General features: G+C 40.4%; 1 long non-coding RNA gene across 1 annotated transcript; it reads right to left on the minus strand.

Annotated features, from left to right (window-relative positions):
* Positions 1-2,166: 2,166 nt before the first annotated feature.
* On the minus strand, positions 2,167-21,021 carry LOC108545144 (uncharacterized). Its single transcript, XR_001890055.1, has 3 exons — positions 20,832-21,021; positions 19,124-19,129; positions 2,167-2,178 (listed from the first exon to the last, which is right to left on the minus strand). It is a non-coding gene; the product is annotated as an uncharacterized LOC108545144 (long non-coding RNA).
* Between the last annotated feature and the right edge of the window lie 320 nt (positions 21,022-21,341).

The following is a 21,341-nucleotide window of genomic DNA, read 5'->3' on the forward strand; positions in this document are numbered from 1 at the left end:
AGTTTTTGTATTTTTAGTAGAGACGGGGTTTCACCGTGTTAGCCAGGATGGTCTCGATCTCCTGACCTTGTGATCCGCCCGCCTCGGCCTCCCAAAGTGCTGGGATTACAGGCTTGAGCCACCGCGCCCAGCCTCTACTGCTTTTAATATATTGTATGTTGTATCGTTGCAGATGCACTTTTACTGGATGTCTACATACATATTTTGGAAAGCTGGCTTTTGTCATCAAATAATTTTTCTTTTTTTTTTTTTGAGATGGAGTCTGGCTCTGCCGCCCAGGCTGGAGTGCAGTGGCCGGATCTCAGCTCACTGCAAGCTCCGCCTCCCGGGTTTACGCCATTCTCCTGCCTCAGCCTCCGGAGTAGCTGGGACTACAGGCGCCCGCCACCTCGCCCAGCTAGATTTTGTATTTTTTTTAGTAGAGACGGGGTTTCACCGTGTTAGCCAGGATGGTCTCCATCTCCTGACCTCGCGATCCAACCGTCTCGGCCTCCCAAAGTGCTGGGATTACAGGCTTGAGCCACTGCACCCGGCCTCAAATAATTTTTCTAAGAAAGGCTCATGCAAGTTATATTCCCAAATTCTTTCCTGTTCAAATGTTTTTATTGCCTCTATATTGGAGGAAAACATGATTGGATATTATTTTCGGGATTCATTTTATTTTAATCAATCTTTGTCAATTTTCGGGGAGGACCTAGAATGTCAAGAATAAGACTGGACTGTTCCCCCACCCACCCTTTGAAAGTGACTTGCTTTGCTTTCTAAATTTCTTCCCCTTCTCACACTCCTTCTCTCTTTCTTCCCTTTTCTTCTATTGCTTCTCTTTCTCTGCCTCCTTTGCTCTCTTAACGTTCAGTAGCCTATCTATTAATACTACTGTATGCTTATCCTCAGATTCAGGAATAACTGTGCAAATGTTCAAGAGGTTGTACTCTTTCCTATAAAATGAGCTTTTAAAAATGGTTTGGCGTGGGGAGGAGGTATCTAGAAAGTATGCGGAGTTATGCCAGAAATGTTTTCTTTCTTTGTCACAATTTTTCAGAGGTTGTTGACTTTCCCTTGCTTTCATTTATATTATTTCATCAAACATTATTCCGGATGCTTTTGTGAGGGTGTTTCTGGAGGAGGTTAACACTTAAGTCCATGGACTTTGGGTAAAGCAGATTGCCCTGCCTAATACTGGATAAGTCTCATCCAGAGGACTGAAAGCATGAATAACACAAGCAAATGACCTCCCCCAAGCAAGAGGGACTTTTCCAGCAGAGGGTCTTTAGACTTAAACGGCAGCATGGACTCTTCCCTGGGTCTCCAGCCTGATGGTCCACTGTGCAGATTTTGGACTTAGCCTCCATAATCACGTAAGCCAATGCCTCAAACCTTTCTATCTGTATTTATGTTTTTATCTGTGTCAACACACACACATACACACACACACGTCCTAATGGTTCCGGTTTACTGAAGAACCCTGACTAATGCAGAATGCCTTAATTACTTCAAAAAAAGAAGTATTCATAAATGAACACAGAACAAGGGCAAACACAATTTTGTGGGGGAATGAGTGTGTATGTGGGGGAAAAAAACATAAAATGAAATAAATCCTTAGCCAAGAAAAAAAAAAAGAGCATCTTCCCTTTGTTAAAAGAAGAATGCTAGGAATTAAAATTCAAGCTGTTTGTGTTCTTCTGATTTCATGTGTTTTGATACCACTTATTATTTAACCGTAGGTTTTGACAGTCCTTCTCCCATAACATGATTAGACATCTCAACTTAAACACCTAAGCTAGTTACTAGCAAAATGGAATCTAGTTGTCAATTTTGTAATAGTCCTGCTCCATAATGAAAAATACAGAAAACAGGTTTCATTTCTAAAGGCTACTTGGCAGCTTGCCTGAAAAAGACACATTTAATATTTTCTTAGCCAAATCTTTGTACATTGTCAATCTAGATTGCATATTGTATGGGTCCTTCACCTTCACTCCTTCATAAAAATACAATCTTGTCAGAATATCATGTTCATAAATCCTGACCTTCAAGCAAAAATTCAAAGTCAGTAGCAAAAGCTGGCTTTTGTTTTATTTGTCTGTTGAAAATTTTTAGAGGACAAATGACCTCAGTTGCAGTATATTTTGCACTCACTGAGCCCCGTACGCTCAATCATAAATGAGAAGATTTTGATACCTTCCAGAATGATGAGCACTAAGAGTCTAAGTTACTTATGTGCTTTTTGGATATAATAAAGTCCTGTTTCTGATTCTGTTTTTCATCATTATTATTGGAAGCTTTCTTACTGTAAGACAGATATTATGAAAATAAAATTATTTGACTACATACAATTCATCATAGATTTTATCGGCTTTAAATGATGTAAATTTATTTAGTTACCACAATAATTGAAGAATTATTGGTCAGTTAATAATAATATTTTAAAAGTTATTATATTCAGTATATAAAGTAAAATGGTAGAATCTGTTTGGACGAACGGAGGTAAGATGGTGCACTTCCGGGTTCTTCATCACCTTTTCCCGTGCGCGCGAAAATGCAGCCAGCGCCCGGGAAGGTGCAGATCAACCGGGCATGCGCCAGGTGACGTCAATCCGAAGAGACCAAGATTTACCTGCTCACACCTACGGAATGCCCCCCGACACGCCCGTGTCCCACCTATTGCCCTTCCACTCCTAGAAAAGCCGCTCCCGGCAGATGCCTCGCACGGACTTCCCAGCCCCCACTCTTGTCGGGACTGCAGGAACTCCGTCTGAGAGCCCCACCGGGCGACTCTGTTGGCCTCCTTTGCCGGAGGCCGACAGACCTCTCCCCCAACACCTTAGGTGACCAAAAATAAATTTGCAGTTTTGCTCCTACCCTTGCCTACTTGCTGGTTCTTTTGTGCTCGCTCTGGTGGTCTTGGAAAAAACAAATCAGAATCCACATTCAGTGTATGAGTATTTGTGTGTAAATTAGGATATTGTAGGTTAGTTGACTCTCATTTAGCAAAATGTCACACCCCTATATAAAGAAATGTAAATAAAAACCTTTTTTATTGCATCAAAAGACTGCATAACATTAACATTTATGCAGACAATTTACTTTCTGGCCTAGAGAGCAATGTGAGACATTTTTACTCATGATTACTTATTCTGGAAATTAGGATTAATAAATGAAAACATTACTTTGATCATGTAAAATATGCCTAATATCAAAGGAAATATAATAGCATTTTTTAATTGTTTTGGAATAATATTTTGATGGGAGATTATGGATTGTCATCAGACACTTTTTTGAAATGCAATTGTGTCATATCTGTATTATGTAGGTAAAGCTATTTAGTCTCTCTACGCTTCAATATTATCTATATAGCCATAAGACTATCGGAAGGAGGAAGGAAGTAAAGAGTGGAAATCATCTAGCATTGTCTGGCCTATGTAGACAACATTTACTTACCTATTTCCCTTGAGTCTCAATTTTTCTATCTTTAATATGAGGATAAAGTTATTAACTCAGAATTTTTTTTTCTTTTTTTTTGAGACGGAGTCTCGTTCTGTCACCCAGGCTGGAGTGCAGTGGCCGGATCTCAGCTCACTGCAAGCTCCGCCTCCCGGGTTTATGCCATTCTCTTGCCTCAGCCTCCTGAGTAGCTGGGACTACAGGCGTCCGCCACCACGCTCGGCTAGTTTTTTGTATTTTTTAGTAGAGACGGGGTTTCACCATGTTAGCCAGGATGGTCTCGATCTCCTGACCTCGTGATCCACCCGTCTCAGCCTCCCAAAGTGCCAGGATTACAGGTTTGAGCCACCGCGCCCAGCCAACTCACAGAATTTTTTTAAGAATTAAATACGATGTCATATGAAAGTGCTCAGTGTAGTCCGGAAAATCATGTATGGCTACTATCTTAGTTCACTTTGTGCTGCTATAACAGAATACCTGAACTGAATAATTTATGAAGATAAGGAATTTATTGGCTCACAATTCTGGAGGCTGAGAATTGCAGGAGCATGATGTCAGCATCATCCTAGCATCTGCTGAGAGCCATCATCCTTCTTCATCCCGTGGTGAAAAGTGAAAGGGCAAGAGAGGGTAAGAAAGAGCGAGAAGTGGCTGAACTTGTTTTTATAACAAACTCCCTCCTACAGTAACATCACCCCATTCATGAAGGCAGTATCCTCATGACCCGGTCTCCTTTTAAAGATCTCACCTCTTAACACTGCTCCACTGGGGATCAAAGTTCCAACATACGAATTTTGGGGGACACATTTGAACCATGGCAGGTAATATGGTTTGGAAATTTGTCCCCTTCAAAACTGATGTTGAAATTTAATCCCAAATATGCCTGTATTGAGTAGTGGGGCCTTAAAGAAAGCAGAGCACTCATGAATGGGTTCCTGAACCAATTCATGAAGGAAGGGATTAATGAGTAATTGTAAGAGTGGGACCAGTGGTTTTATAAGAAAAGGCAGACAAACCAGAGCTAGTACACTCAGCCCCTAGCCATGGGATGCCCTGAGATACCCCGGGACTCTGCTGAGAGTCCTCACAAGCAAGAAGAACTTCACTAGATGCCACTCCTTGGCTTTGGATTTCTCAGCCTCCAAAATTGTAAGAAGCAAATTCATTTGCATATTGATTACCTAGTGTATTAGACTGTTTGTGTTACTATATAAGAATATATGAGACTGGGTAATTTATTTTCAAAAGAAGCCTAATTGGCTCACAGTTCTGTAGGATACACAGGAAGTGTGACGCTGGCATTTACTTATGGTAATGGCCTCAGGAATCTTATAATAATGGTGGTACGCAGAGGGGAAGCTAGCATGTCACATGATGAGAGCAGGAGCGGGGTGGCGGTTGCTACACTCTTTTAAACAACCAGATCTCACATGGACTAACTGAGCAAGAATGCACTCATCATCAAGGGGATGGCAGTAAGCCGTTAATGAGAGACGGGTCCTCATGATCCAGTACTTCCCACCAGGCCCCATGTCCAACACTGGATGTCACATTTCAACATGAGATTTGGAGGGAACAAATAACCAAACAATATCATTTTGGACCCCAAATCTCATGTCCTTCTCATATTTCAAAGTACAATAATCTCTTTTTAATAGTCCTCCAAATTCTTAACTGGTTCAAGCATCAAGTTCAAAGTCCAGTCTCATCTAAGACTCATCTTCCATCTACGAGACTGTAAAATTAAAAGAAGTTCTTCACACCCAAGATACAATGGTGGCACAGGCACTGGGTAAACATGACCATTTCAAAATAAAAGAAAGGAGTAATAAGCCCCACACAAATCTGAACCCAGCAGGGTAGGCATTAAAACTTAAAACTCCAACATAATCTTTGGTTCTATGTCCTGCATCCAGGGCACACTGATGCAAGCGGTGTGCTCCCAAGGCTTTGGGCAACTCCACCCTGTGGCTTTGCAAGGTGCAGCCCCTATGGTTGCTTTCACATGTTAGAGTTGAGTGCCTGTGGCTCTTCCAGACTCAAGATGCCAGCTGCCCACGGCTCCACTATTCTGGGGTATGAAAGACGGTGGTCCCCTTCCTACAGCTTCATTAAGTGGTGCTCTGGTGGGGGCTCTGTGTGGGGCCTCCAACCTCACAATTCCCCTCAGCAATACCCTAGTAGAGTTTCTTTGTAGAGGCTCTAGCCTGCAGCAAGCTTCTACCTGGGCACTGAGGCTTTTCCAGACAGCCTCTGAAATATAGTTAGAAACTGCTGAATCGCCTTCATGTTTGCATTCTGGGCATCTGAAAAGTTACATCATGTGAAAGTCTCCAAGGCTTATGGCCTGTGCCCTCAGGAGCTGTGACCTGAGTTACACTAGTGCCCCTTTGAGCTGAGGCTGGAGCTAGACTGGCTAGAATTTGGGAAGCAATGTCCCAAGGCTGCTCAGAGAAGTACAGTCCTGGGCTTGGCCCAGGAAACTAGTCTCTCCTCTGAGGCCTGCAGGCCTGTGATGGAAGGGGCTGTCTGGCAGGTCTCTGAAATGCCTTCCAGGTCTTGTTCCTGTTGTCTTGGAGATTAGCACTTGGCTCCCTTTTAGTCATGCTAATTTTTCTAGCCAGTACTTGCTCCACAGGCTGCTTAGATTCCTTTCCCCAAAAAACTTTTTCTTTCTCTGCCACATGGTTAGGCTGCAAATTATCCAAACTTTTAAATATATGTTCCAACTTTAAGTCATTTATCTGTTCTCACATCTGATCATAGGCTGTTAGGAGCAGCCAGATCAACTCTCAAATGCTTTGCTGCTTAGAAATGTCTTCCACAAGATATTCTTAGTCATCACTTTTAAGTTCAAACCTCCACACATTCCTAGAGCATAAACACAATGCACCCGAGTTTTCTGCTAGGGTGTAACATGGGTGCCTTTTACTCCAGTTCTCAATAAGTTCCACAGTTCCATCTGAAACCTCCTCAGCCTGGCCTTCGCTCTGCACATTTCTATCAGCATTTTGGTCACAGCCACTTAACAAGTTTCTAAGAAGTTTCAAAGTTTCCCTCGTGTTCTTATCTTCTTTATAGACCTCCAAACTCTTCCAACCTCTTCCCATTACCCAGTTCCAAAGCTGCTTCCACGTTTTCAGGTATCTTTATAGCAATGCCTTGCTCCTGGTACCAACTTTCTGTATTATTCCAGTGGCATTATTATAATGAAATACCTGAGACTGGGTGATCTATAAAGAGATTTAATTGGCTTGTGGTTTTTCAGACTGTACAGGAAGTGTGGTTCTGGCATCTGCTCTTGGGGAGGCCTCAAGAAGCTTCCAATCATGGAGGAAGGTGAATGGCGAGAAGATGTGTCACATGGCCAGAGAGGGAGCAAGAGCAAAAGGACTGGGAGGTCTCAGGCTCTTTTAAACAATAAGAAATCACATGAACTAACTGAGAAAGAACTCACTCATCATGAGGGGGATGGTGCTAAGCCATTCATGAGAGACGAATCCCCATGATCTGAAACCTCCCACCAGGTCCTACCTCTAACACTGGAGTTATCATTTCAACATAAGATTTTGGAGGGTACAAACATCCAAACCATGTTACCCAGTTTCAGGAATTCTGTTATGAGCAGCAGAAAATGAACTGTAATGGTTAGTATTTAATGTGAATTGTTCCTGGGTGTGTCTGTGAGTTGTTGCCAAAGGAGATTAACATTTGAGTCCAGGGACTGGGAGAGGCAGGCCCATGCTCAGTCTGGGTGGGCACCATCTAATCAGCTGCCAGGGTTATTAGAATAAAGCAGGCAGAAGAAGGTGGAAGACCTGACTTGCTGAGTCATCCAATCTTCGTCTTTCTCCCATGCTGGATGCTTCCTGCCCTTGAACATCAGACCCCAAGTCCTTCAGGTTTTGGACTCTTGGACTTGCACCAGTGGTTTGTCAGGGTCTCTTCAGCTTTTAGCCACAGATTGAAGGCTGCACTGTCAGCTTCCCTACTGTTGAGGCTTTGGGATTTGGACTGGCTTCCTTGATCCTCAGTTTGCAGATGGTCTATTGTGGGACTTCACCTTGTGATCATGTGTGTCAATTCTCCCAATAAACTCCCCTTTAAATATATACACATCCTATTAGTTCTGTCCCTTTAGAGAACCCTAATACATGAACTAAAACAGCAGATATGAATTAGCTGCTAAACTTCCATCCCCCCTCCTTCTGTACTGATGGGTAGAGTGAAAGGGTAGGGAACCAAGACTGAACTTCTTGGATTCATTTGCAGCTGAGTCCTAGTCTCTCTTACAATGCTTTCAATTTAGAAGTGAAATGGAAACCGTCTTCCTGGTACTTTGGGCTGATTTTGAGATGGTAATAGCACTGTCAAAATAAGAAGTCTATGCAGTTGCATGCAATGACCACATCCACACTTTCCCGGTGACTGGAGGCAGCCACACAAGAGGCCACTGTGGTGGAGGCTTCAGGTTTCTGACCGCGCAGTTCCTCAGATCACAGCTGGGATGTGTTCTTGAGTTTAATAGTTTTGGTAGTGATTTCATAGGAATGAGATTCCTAGTGAGCTTGATGTTTTTCTCTCTGAAATTCATTCCTGGTGGCACACCAAATGTTTTTCTCCAAAACATTTTTTGAAGCACCAAATTCCCTTTAAGATATTCTTGTCTATTTAAATTCTGACAGCATTTTCTATTTCCTGTAGAGAATCCTGAGTGACCCAGTTTGTCTTGAAATCCTATTTTTCAGTTAGTTTTCATTGACTCCAAGGGAATTAATAGTCTCACTGCGGTTGGGAGGGTGCAAAGGCACAGGAAACCCGCAGACAGCTCCCCAAGTCTGCCTGTGAGTCATGGCCCTGCTATCACATGGCCCCTCAGAGCTCTGTGGGCTGCCTCGGGAGAGGGAAGAAGGAAAGAGAAGCTGGAGAGGTGAAAAGTGATGGCCTGAGCATGGAGAGGCACTGAGAGGAGAGTAAAAGGAACAATAAGGATAATCTCCTATGATGACGTAAAAACAGTCATCGCTATAATTTGAGTAAATAAAGCAAACTTCTTCCCAGACACATAAATGACTTCAGAAGAAAGATAGCTTGGATCATATACCTGCTGGTGCTGGGGAATTAGGGTCAGCAACGGGGCTGGTTAATAGTAAGTACGTTGAGGAATTGCCGAATAACTTTATCTTAGAATTTAAACTAATTCGATGTATTTATTTTCTTCTTTCAACTTGTTGGAGAAAAATAAAGAACCATCTCTGATGGTTTGTCAAGTTATGTATTAGGGTATTTTAATTCCTTCCTAGACATGTTAACAGTCGGTTACTACATGGCCTGAATATTTTCAAATGTTCCTTCTTGTGGACATACAGAAACACTTTGCATTTAATGGCATGAGGTGCACTTTAAAAGAAACAGCAAAGGGAAGTCATTAAATAGGCTACAGCATGCATGAAGAAAAACAGGAATAAAAAAAGTACAAAAATAATATAGCTATTATGTTAAGATTCCAGCTAACTTTTCAAATGAGGTTAGAAATAGATTCTTTTAATTTTATGACAGCCATTTAATTATGTAGCTCCCTCAATGCCTTTATAAGAGAAAAGGGCTTTGTAAATTAGATTGTTTTATTATAAAATTCCAACAGGATATATATTCACCGCCTCTTATTTTTCTGTAAATAGTCCTTGATGAATAAGAAGAGGGTGAACTGGGTAAGATTACATGAGACTTAAACTAAAATTTAAACCACCCAAGGTGACTGTATCTAAGACTACTGCTATACACATGTCTAGGACTTCACTTGCAAATAGAGAAGCAGATTTGTGTGCTAGTTGGGGCAAAAGAAAATCACATGCTAAAATGACCCTGGTGAAAACCATTTAATCTAAAGCCACATTCATTCTCCGATTCACTGCTTGGTTTCCCTTTAGGATTTGAAGAGCATATTCTTTGATACACAAAATGTTATTTGCTGAAGATTACCGACACCATTATCCACATCATTTACAAGTGTTTATCTCTCCCAGTTTAGCCTACATTTTTTTCTATTGTAATTCATACTCATGAGAGCGAACATTTGATTTTTGTTTTTTTCTGTACTACAATTTGTAAAGTAGCATTTAGGTAGGGTTAAAACTGTTCAATTTTTGTCTAAATATTTGCCTCTCCTTCGGGGAAGCCTTATCCAGGGTTCTGTCTGCCCAGGACTACCCAGGACGTCCTTGTTTTCCCCAAGTCCTAAGATGAATAAGCAAAGCACTGAGAAACATCACCTTGAAGGCGTGATGCTGCTGCCCACCGTCTGCCACACTCTCGAGGATGCTCAGAAATGCACCATTTCAAATAAAGTGGGAAATTTATTATTTTTTTAAATGACTTTAGTTATTCAAAGTCTCTAGAATCTCTCTTAAAAGGCAAGAAAATTAAATTTTCCTAAATGCCAAGCAACGAGTATTTGCTTGGCATTTAATTTATTATTAAATTGACCTTTATTCATAATTGACCTTTAATTTTGCTCTCTCAGTTTCCTTTATACAAACTGCAGGAAGGTATTTTCCTATTTATTTATCAGATGAGGAAACAGACTGGCACTACAGAATTTTTGGTAGTCATACAGTAAGTGCCTATGGGCTGGCATCTCTCTCTCTCTCTGCCTGACTCCAAAATCCTTGTTTCTACATAGTCTCAGCTATGTAGCTGTAAGGATAAAACCTGAATATCGTGTTGAGAAATACTGGAGTCCAAGTGCAAACTTCACCAGAAGGGAAACAAAAAAAAAAAAAAAAAAAAAAATGGGAGAAGGGGGCAGGTAGCTCTAAATGACTAAACATTTACCTGTGCTAAATCCTCTATGTCATTTAAAATTTAACACAACCTTATGAGCAGTGGTGCTCTGGTAAATCTTTAAAGCTGTCTGGAGAAAAAAAGGTTTTTCGTGTTTGCCAATTTCTATGATGTAATACCCCAGAGATGACAGGTTTCCCACCAGCAGTTTCATGCTATGGAGTGCAGAGTTTGGAAGGGGTGTACACAGCAGGCTCTAGTGAGCCACTGGACTCCAGCAAAACCCTCCCTATTAAGTCATTATTGTTTTTCACCCCATTCCACAGGTGAAGAAATCTAAGATCAAAGAGCAATAACGGCCCGAGATCACCAACCAGAAAGCAGCTTCACTGGGGATGGAAAGAAGAACTATTTGGTTCCAAAGCATTTCAACAAGTTTGGAAATTGTCCAACTGCTTGTCACTGGAGTGAGGAGTTTTTTATTCTACTTAGGTATATTTTTATCAGCAGATGATTAATAAAAAAACCCAAAAGACAAGTTCTTCTCTTGGGCACTCTCTCGCCAAGCGAGCAAAATGTTTATTTTGTTGTTGTTTAGTTTTGCTAGAGGTTGTGTTAGCGTCTGCCAGTAGACAAAATTATCATGAAATGTTAGGGATGGGAGAGGTACTTGCAAACCTTCTGAAAAGTCCGGAGGAAACAGTGACTGTGCAGTGTGAAGACTCGAGCCATCCCCAAAGTAGGGCAGCAGCACATGTGAAGAGGGATTCTTATCTGCCCTTGACTGAGGCCTGCTGCATCCATCCATGCTGGTTCTGTTGAACTGGGAACAGACAGGCCTGCAGCAACCAGGGAGGAGGTGGAGCGACTTTGTTGCAATTGCTTACCCCATAATAATGCATTGTATATGTAGATCATTTTTTCAAACCAGGCTGGCGTAAATAGTACTATGATTTGACCTGTTTGGTGTTCCTATTATTCTCTTTTGTAAGGAACCTAATTCTTTCTTTAAATTAATTAATTAATTTTTTGGAAACAGCACAGTCCGTGAGCTTTTCTTAAGTGAAAAGTACAGGGTGTCTGCTAGTAGTTCATCTGATGTTGAAAGGGCAGCATCGCCAGATAGCCTGAGTTAGTGGGTGAAATATTTTCCTGATTGTTGTTTCACATTATCTGGTGTTAATACCTTCAAGTATATATTGAAGCAATTATCTTAATAAAGCCCTATTTTGCCTCTCTCTGCTGTTTTCTTCATGATTATTTGCCATATGATAAGAGAGAATACATATACACAATAAATGTTAACAAACACACATTAATATCTGGACACCTCTGTCTCTCTGTGTGTCTCTCTTTGTCTCTTTCTGCCTCTCTTTGTCTCTCTGTCTCTGTGTCTTTTCCTCTCTCCTTTTCTCCTTCCCACAGGCACACACAGACACTTCTGGCTTTGAGATAAATCTAAAAATACCTGCTGTTTGAAATCACTTCCCGTGGTGATTACAAAGGACTTTTCCCACTGAGATCCAAGATAGCCTTTTCTTTCCTGTATTGAAACAGGGCCTCTGCCCGTGGGTGTCACTGTGGAGTAAGATGTCCCTGAGAGGCAAAACATAGGATGTGTACCATGGGCTTGTTTAGGCCAGGTCTCGTTTAAAAACAATCTTTTCCAGAGCTATGTATAATTCCTTGGCTGAGAAGAATACGACTTCAGTGGAAGTGAATAGTAAAAGGAAGCAATTACATTCCATTATGCAATGGTCTTTTTCAAAAGAGCTGGTGTGTTATAGAAGGAAAAATCCTACGTTAGAAGTCAGTGGTCCTGAGGCTACTTCTTAGATTGCTATTATATGTACTGTGACCTGAAATACGTCACTTAACTTTTCTGGGTCCTCATTTGCATATTTGTTTTCTCATTCCATCATTGGCATATGCCCGCAAGAACAGGAAATGATACAGGGCTCTTCTTAAGCAGATGGCATCATACAAACTCTAAGTCCATTGAAGCTACTTTGAAAATTACAAGCGCCCATCCTCCAGGCATTCTGATCTCTGGGTGAGGGCACAGTCACCTGCATCCTTTTATATTTAAAAACTATGTTTTATCTTCAAGGCCCTTTTCAGCCCCGAAATAATATGACTCCAAAAATAACTCACTTCTATAAAACCTGCATGAAGATCATTTGATCATTTCGTCATAATAGCTACTCCATAATATTCATAAATCAAGAACCTTTTATAATGGCTTTTTCATATCATATAATAGCTTCTATGTACTCAGTGCTTATGATATGCCAAGTACTTGGCTAGGCACTTTACTCATATTATCTCTTTTAAAGTCATTGAGCTATCATAACAACTCTACAATGATTTATTTATTTTTATTTTGTGGAAAAAAAGCTAAGAGTGACTAAACAGCGTGGGTATTAAACGGTACAATCATATCTGTAGGTCCTTATAATCAATTCTACTATTTGCTCTACTAAATTCTGTATAATAAAGTCATTCAAGTCTTTTTGAATTTAACATACACGTATTAATATATAACATTAAATTTTAATCATTTTTCCATTTGAAAGAGTGTTCTAAAGCTTTCATTTGATTTGATCCCACCAAGAAAGTAAAAAATTTTCCGCTCACAGAAGGCGCCTTTTAAAAAAATGATGCTTATTAAATCCACAGTAAAATTGCTTACAGTTTTCATAGAAAAAGTGTACTACACAGGAAAGGTAAAAGAAACTGAAACTTCCAAATCCAACAATATTTTAAGGTATCTCTATTTAATCATTAATTATTTAAATCCTCAAAATAATTCATAGTTATGTCTAAAGGTTTACTTTAAAATTTTGCTTTAATATTAACAAAATTCTGTCTTCCCTAAATCACATATTATATGCCAATGAAAAGAAATGGCCCACATGTAAATGAAGAGGAGGCTTTTACAGTATGGGTTAAAAATTAATAAAGAAGTGCAGCCAGGCACGGTGGCTTACCCCTAGAATCCCAGCACTTTGGGAGGCAAAGGTGGGTGGATCATGAGATCAGGAGTTCGAGACCAGCCTGGCCAATAAGGTGAAACCCCGTCTCTACTAAAAATACAAAAATTAACTGGACGTGGTGGCACGTGCCTGTAGTCCCAGCTGCTTGAGGGGCTGAGGCAGGAGAATCGTTTGAACCCAGGAGGCATAGGTTGCAGTAAGCTGAGATCACACCACTGTCCTCCATCCTGGGCAACAGAGCAAGACTCCGTTTCAAAAAAAAGAAAAGAAAAGAAAGAAATGCAACATACCCCACGTTATGTTAGTGTTTGAAGCTTAGAGACAGCCATGCCTAGGTTCAAATTCCAGCTAGGCCGTGTACTACATCTTGAACCTCAGTTTCTGTCAATCTGGTATGAGTACAAAAGTGCTTCAATCTTGAGAATAGTTGTGATAATTAAATATATGTAAGTGCCTAGGAGAGTTCCTGGCTTTTACATATATGAATAGCTCTACCTCTTCCTTAAGCTCATAGCATGGTAATGTGGGTGTAAAATTTACACAGAAATCCTGTGCATCACATAATTTTACTGCTATCAAACAGAGCATATTTTAACCATGACTAGTTAAAGCAGCAGACTCTATGGGGGGGAGAAAAGGAACATCTGAAAAGAAGTAAATGAAGGGGTTGTGAAAGTATGTAATAACTATCTAATTGCTTTGGAACTTAAGAAATCAGTTTACGAGCATCCGAATAGAGTTATGCAGTTGACATCCAGGTCACGGAAGGAACGGAGCTATTAAAATGAGGAGAAGCAGAGGAAACAGATTTTCCAAAGATAAATGGTCAATGTTCTTTGAGGGAGTGGAGACAGAAATGGCTTGAGGTGGTACTAGAGGAGAAAGTAGTGCAGAATCTCTCCTGTTCATCTCCTTTCTAGTTTGGAAAATAAACATAAAATATGTTATCTATACTAAATTTTAACAAAAGTGAAGAGCAAACAAAAGGAAGGAGAAAACTTGTAAAATTGACTTGTTTTCATTTTAAAATTTATCTTATTTGTCATAAAAAGGTAATATAAGGCTGAAATGCAAACCCATCTTGGAGCCTTTGGAACTCACTCTCTAGGTAATATGGAAATCTTAACTCTACAGAACTCATTGTATTTTTAATTTAATATTGATCTGCATGCCATATGAGTTTGGCAAGTATCAGTATGTACAAATGTTTAAATGTATTGTTTTGTTGTTTTGTTTTATTTTTGAGACAGTCTCACTCTTGCCCCCCAGGCCGGAATGTAATGGCGTGATCTCGGCTCACTGCAACTTCCGTCTCCTGGGTTCAAGCAATTCTCCTGCCTCAGCCTCCCGAGCAGCTGGGATTACAGGTGCCTGCCACCATGCCTGGCTATTTTTTTGGATTTTTAGTGGAGACGGGGTTTCACCATGTTGGCCAGGCTGGTCTCGAACTACTGACCTCAGGTGATCTACCTGCCTTAGCCTCCCAAAGTGCTGGGATTACAAGCGTGAACAGATTTTTAAAAAACTGTAATTAATTCACACTCCTTTCCAAATTGTTTTCTTTCTATTCTTCAAAATTATAGACTACACGCTTCAGATGTCTGACAATTTTGTACTTAAACATGTATGATCTAGGGGGTCATGAACTATTGTCTCTCCACAGTAAAAGGTACTATGGGATTTTACTAACTCCATTTTCATCTTTTACCTTTCCTGAACAAGAGTTGTCATCCAAGCCCAGCATATCAACTTTCAGTCATCTTTGGGGAAAGTCCCTAATGGTATAACATTAAAACTTGGAACAGGAACAGTGCATGAATCTTTGTCTAACTTTGCTAGACTTGACCACTAATGCCAGACTTCACCACCAAATGCACGGAAGCTGTCTTCTGCAGTATTTCTGGAGAGGGCTCCTGATTGCCCACCATGGTTTTACACCTTTTTAACCACATTTAAACAGCTCTTACTTCTGCTTGAAACTGCTCCATTTAGACTTTTTTTGTTTAATTTTAAAAGTAATTTTACTTAGTGCTCAGTCACTATGACTCTCATTTTCTTGTTTCTACATATCTACTTTGCTGTCTCATCTGCTCAACTAGCACAATTTTTAATAATTAATTAGTTAAAAAATTAATGTGTTTTAAGTTGAATATGGTTAAATCGACAGTGGTTCTTGGTTTGATTTTCAGCTGAGAGATTACAATAAAGTCTGTTTCCTACATCAGATGTGTTGATTAATACATTGTAGAATTAGGCTCCAGGTTTTTACAGCTGGATTAATTGATGAGAAGTCAGAGCTTGGGGCTACATAATTAAATTGCTGGAAAATTAATGTAGGAATTGGCTTTGTGATTTGATTGGTTTAAAATCTATGAATACACTTACTTAATCCTTTTGAATTAAACTTAGGTGCCAAAAAATTATGTTAGCTACATCTCTGCAATGTTCTATCTCCAAGGCAATACTCTTTTGCAGTCTTTGAAAGAAATGATGTGTATACTGAACACAGTAATCCCCAGCTATCCAGTAAAAAAGACGATTTTCTTGTTCATTGGTAAAATATGCTGGACATCTTTAATTCTCTTCCTTTCCCAGTTGATCTTTGAATTAATCTCTGTGCCATAAATAATAAAACTCCGTGGCTGAATACACTGTAGCCTACTATTAGGATTAACTGTTCTTACGGGTCAGCAACATCAGGCAATTTTTATGCAAAGAGGGAATGCTCAATAAGAAAAAATCATTTAACAGCCATATGTTATACTCTACTGTAAGATGGCTAATGGCTCCGTGGGAAAAAGGAAGAGCTTGAAAGACTGTCTTTTGAGGAGTAGGGTGAAGTCTAGCTATTTATGTCTGCATATTAATTACAAAATAAACACATTATGAAGTAGTAACCAAGTTAATATAATGATTTTCTTAGTCATTCTTTGTCTCTTCCTCTTATAACTCAACACTTTCAAGCTGGTAGCATACTCTTTAGATGGAATGCCCCTTCAATAACCTCTCTCTCTCTTTACCTCTCTCAATTTGTTTTTCTTTCTACCCTTGCAATGTGAAACCACACAGCTAAAATGAGTTTTAATTCATTGTGTTTTCATCATACTTAGACTATACGGCCTCACAACTATCAAAGTCAAATACATAAATACCTTTTTTATTTCTCCATAGTTCTCTTCTGTTCTTATGTAATTTTGAGATCTTCAGTTAGCTTCTTTTGTGAATTTAAATAATATTAACATAATGTAAACAAATAATCTACTTAAACATTGACCTTTTGTTGCATCAATTGAGACTACGTTACTCACTGTGCATATCGAGGGTATCTGTAAAGTCTCCCTTTCTTGTACCATTGCTCTTTTTTTAATTGCCTAAATTTTGCCAGTTACATATTTGTATTTTTTACCTATTCGATCACATTTCCATTTTACACCACAGTTGAATCTTCTGATTTGCCCCCAAACTAACACTAAACCTGAAAATCTCATAAACAACATTTACATTATTGTAACCAGAACAATATTGTTTTCTACAGAGCAAGTGGTATAGGATTACATGACTTTCCTTCAAGTTTCAATGCTAACACCACATGCCACTGGAAGGAAGATGTTTTTGGCAGATCTTGAACAAATAAATTGGTTTTGTTTGTACTTTGTTAAATGTTAAATATAATGTCATGTATTTTCTTACTAACACGATTACAACACAAAAGCACTTGAAAAGGCATGCACAGAATTTGATTCAAGATATCTGGTTAAAGATTCAGGTTGAATTACTTCCATATTTAAAGTGTTTCTAAGCTTTAGATTTGGACCTTGAATTACTAGTAGAGCTTTCTATGTAATTGTCATTTATATTTGCTTTTTTTTGTTGTTTTTGACAAAGAAATATGAAGCTTTTCTTATATCCTTACATTTATTAAAATTCTCAATCATAATAGCAACTGCTTGCATTATTTCTTCCAAAAGACACCATTGCACGGCACCTTGTCCTCCTAGTCCTAACTGAATAAAGTGTCATCTGATTCTGTAGAGTTTTATAGTAGACTTCCAATGGCCCTTTCATTTGGAAAATATGTGAAGCATCATACAAACATATAGATAACATATGCATATATATGTATATAAAATTTGTCTCACACTTGATAGATGGTTTGGCTGGGTCTAGAAGTCTAAGTTCAAAATATTCGCTCAGAGCCTTAAAGGTTTCACCTTATTGCCTTCTCGTATCCAGTGCATTTACGATAGACTGGTCATTATTTCCTCTTAAATCACACCAGCGGTATAATAGGTTTCTATTATGTTTTTAAAAGATTTAAAATAATCTTTATCCTTGATGTTCTGACATTTCACAAGAACATATCTAGTGATGGGCTTTTTTCCCCCTTTAAGACTATTATCTCTCATTACAAACATTTTATATGTGAAAAATATTCTTTTAAGTTCTGGGAATTTTCTGTGTTATTTACTTGAACATTATCCCTCATTCATCTTTCATGCTGTTTTCTGGGAAATTCTGAGTGTAAATGTTGAATATCCCTGGTGGCTGAGTCTCTAGTTCTCTTTTTTGTTTGTTTGTTTGTTTGTTTTCCATTGTATTTTCATTTCTTTGTCTATTTGCTCTATATTCTTGAAGATTTATTTTGACTTTACGGTCCATTTAATTTTTCTTTCATTTGGTAATTGAATTTTCAATTGTCCAATGTCTCTTTCTTGTTCTCTGCTTATTTTTTTAATAATAACATTTAAACAAATTTCTTATTCAAACTGTATTTGAAACTCTGGGGAAGGTAATAATAATATTTAAAAATTTTATTTTGATCTTCAAATTCATTTAGGTTAGTCTTTGCCTATATTGGGTTTTCATTTTCATTCTATAGGTACCGGTGAATCTTGATTGCCCATTTACCATTTAGAAGACTGATGATCACTCTTGCTTTTTCCTCGGCCGTTTCCTTGTTTTCTGTACGAATAAGCAAAAAGAAGAAAAAAAAGAAAAATCTTGTTTCTTTTCATGGGAAGTGTGAATGGAGCTGTGATAAATGTAAGAGCTGTGTTTTCCATTTTAGGCTAGTTTGGGGTCAAAAGGAGCCAATAGCTTCAGGGTTCCTTATTTCCAGATTTAGGAAGCAAGTGTTTGTTTTAGGTGTTGGTACTTCTGGCAACCCTTATTATTCCCAAGATTACATTCAGATTTTTAAAAAAGAGGTCTCTTCTTTGTTGCTGTTTTTGTTTATTGCTTTGGTTTTCCATATTCTTTACTCGTTCCGTTTGAGAGGAACATTTGGTTAAAGTTTCTTTCTTCAGTTTTTCAATAGACCTTTCACCATTTTGCAACTTTTCTTTTCCTAACTTCCATACCTCCAAATTTACCTCCTGAGCCTCCAACTGGAAGATTGCTTCATAAGTCGTTTTTTAGTTTGTTTTGTTTTTTGTTTTGTTTGAGATGGAGTCTCGCTCTCTCACCCAGGCAGGAGTGCAGTGGCGCGATCCCAGCTCACTGCAAGTTCCGCCTCCCGGGTTCACGCCATTCTCCTGCCTCAGCCTCCTGAGTAGCTGGGACTACAGGTGCCCGCCACCTCGCCCGGCTAATTTCTTGTATATTTAGTAGAGACGGGGTTTCATCGTGTTAGCCAGGATGGTCTTGATCTCCTGACTTCTGATTCACCCTCCTCAGCCTCCCCAAGTGCTGAGATTACAGGCTCACGTGAGCCACCGTGCCAGGCTGAATTCGTGTTTTTAACTGCAACTTCTCATACTGCTTCGTCAGTAAACATCCTCCCATCTGCTTCCTTTCACCCGGAGATATGCCACAATTCCCGATCTCTTGATGTTCTATGAACATCATTGTTTTCTTCTGTGAGTTTACCTCCTTTGCATTTTGAAGTAGGAAAATAACCATACCTGAATCTTTAACCAGATACTCAAAATCTATTTTTGAATACTCCTTTCAAGTGTTCTTATAATATACTTGTGTTCAAAAGAAAATTATGTAAAAAACTGGTGATCAACAACAGACTGTTATCCAGGTGTGGTGTCTCACACCTGTAATCCCAACACTTTGGGAGGCCATGGTAGGTGGATCATCTGAGGGCAGGAGTTTGAGACCAGCCTAGCAAACATGGTGAAATCCTGTCTCCACTAAAAATGCAAAAATTAGCCAGGCATGGTGGCACACACCTGTAATCCCAGCTACTCAGTGTCTGGACGGAGGGAGAGGGAAACAAAGAACAAAGGTGACTAAGATGGCGCACTTCCAGGTTCTTCATCACCAACTTTCCCGCGTGCGGGAAAGGCACAGGTCAACTGCGCAGGCGCAGCATGACTTCCGACCAAGGAAAACCGAAACCTACCTGGCCGCGCCCACCGCAGGGCCCTGGACCCGCCCGCATCCCGCCTACCGCCCTCCCACTCCCAGGCCCAAGACACAAAAGCTGCTCCCGGCAGGCCTGCGGCGCGAACTTCCTCGGCCCCTCCTCATACACGGGACCCAGGAACCTCGCCCAAGAACACAGGAGCGACTTCCTCAGCCTCCGCCGCTGGAGACCTGTGAACCTCACCCTTTCCTCCTTCACATTGGCTAGCTAATAAAGTTTCCTTTTGATCTTGCCTACTTGCCTTTTCCTCTGGCGCCGGCTCTGGTGGTCGCATAAAGCAAATCAGGTGGTGCCCAACCCGGGAGGAGACCCCTCCTCAGGGCCCCCCAAGGTCCGAGGAGCCTCCTCCTTCCACGTGGCGGATGGACCAGGACCTAGACATCGCTTTCCACACCTCCAAGTCTCCTAGGGGTGAGTACCTTTTGCCTCCCTCTCATATTCCTCGGCCAGAAGTCCTGCGCAGGCCCAACGTTTTTCTTTTGGTCACCAGGTGACCCACAGGGGAGTTCCCAAAGGTAGAGACGTCTGCCCAAAGGAACTCCATTCCGTTCCGTGGAAGACCCGTCCGGGACGGAGACGTCCGCCTGGAGGTAATCTCCATTCTGGCTCCAGGAGCCTCCCACCGGTCTCTAGTGGCTCCAAAGGACGCTTTGTAGCCAGGTAGAGTTCGGTTTCCATTTCCGCCTATAGGTGAGAGGAAGGCAATGGGAAACCCCCAATCCAAAATACCTAGAGACTCCCTTTTAGGGTATCTTCTAAAAAAATCTCAAAACTTTGCAATTAGAGCAAGATCTTAAACGAAAGCGACTGATTTTCCTCTCCACTGTGGCATGGCCACAATATAAATTAGACAACCAGTCTCAATGGCCGCCTGAAGGCACTCTAGACCATAACATTTTAATCGACCTCAGTAATTTCTGCCAGCGCTTAAGCAAGTAGTCTAAAATAAATTATACACAAAAGTTTTAAGACTTGCGTTCTCGACCAGACTTGTGTAGCCAATGTTCCTTGGCCCAAGTCAAGTTGGCTAAGGCGCAGACCTAACAAAGTCAGAAAAGAGTCATCTTTCCTGTCTGACTCGCCTCGCCTGTGTCAGCTTCCCCCGCACCTTCCACTCCAGCTTCTGCTCCACCTCCCCCTCCCGCTTCTGCTGTAGTTCTGCCCTCCTCCTCTGTCCCTCCTACCATTGTTGAGGCTGCCCCTCCTGCCATCCCTCAGCACTTCTGCCTACCCACCTTCCACACTCCCTCTCATTCTTGCCTTATCCGTAGCTGTCTCTTACTCTCATTCCACCTTCCTCTTCAGTCTATTCCTGCCCCCCTCTTCCTCGGCTCCTTCCTAACTATTCTGTCATCATTCTATTACTGGCATCATTCTATTACCTGCTTCTTATATCTCCTCTAATAATTGTTTTAGACCTTTAGGCACCTAAGGCACTAGGCAAACCAGTGTCTGATCTCTGGCCTAGTGTTAACTAAAACCAAACAATACTCCAGACACTAGGTAAACTGGTGTCCTTACATCTAAACGGCGGCGGACAATACCGTCTCCTAGCAACTACCTCCGCTACGTCACCACTGTTGCCCATCTAATACCAGGTAAAACAATTACTGTTATCTAAATTCTTTTCTCTTTATACTTGTGCTTCTTCTCTATTGGCTACAAAACTCTCTGCTGTTGACTAAGTCAACGTCCTTCTCTCCCCCTTAAAAAAAACACCAAAATGGAGTCCTACTTTATACTTA

This window comes from Rhinopithecus bieti, unplaced genomic scaffold (genome assembly GCF_001698545.2).
Source record: "Rhinopithecus bieti isolate Rb0 unplaced genomic scaffold, ASM169854v2 scaffold_27010, whole genome shotgun sequence".
Lineage (NCBI taxonomy): Eukaryota > Metazoa > Chordata > Mammalia > Primates > Cercopithecidae > Rhinopithecus > Rhinopithecus bieti.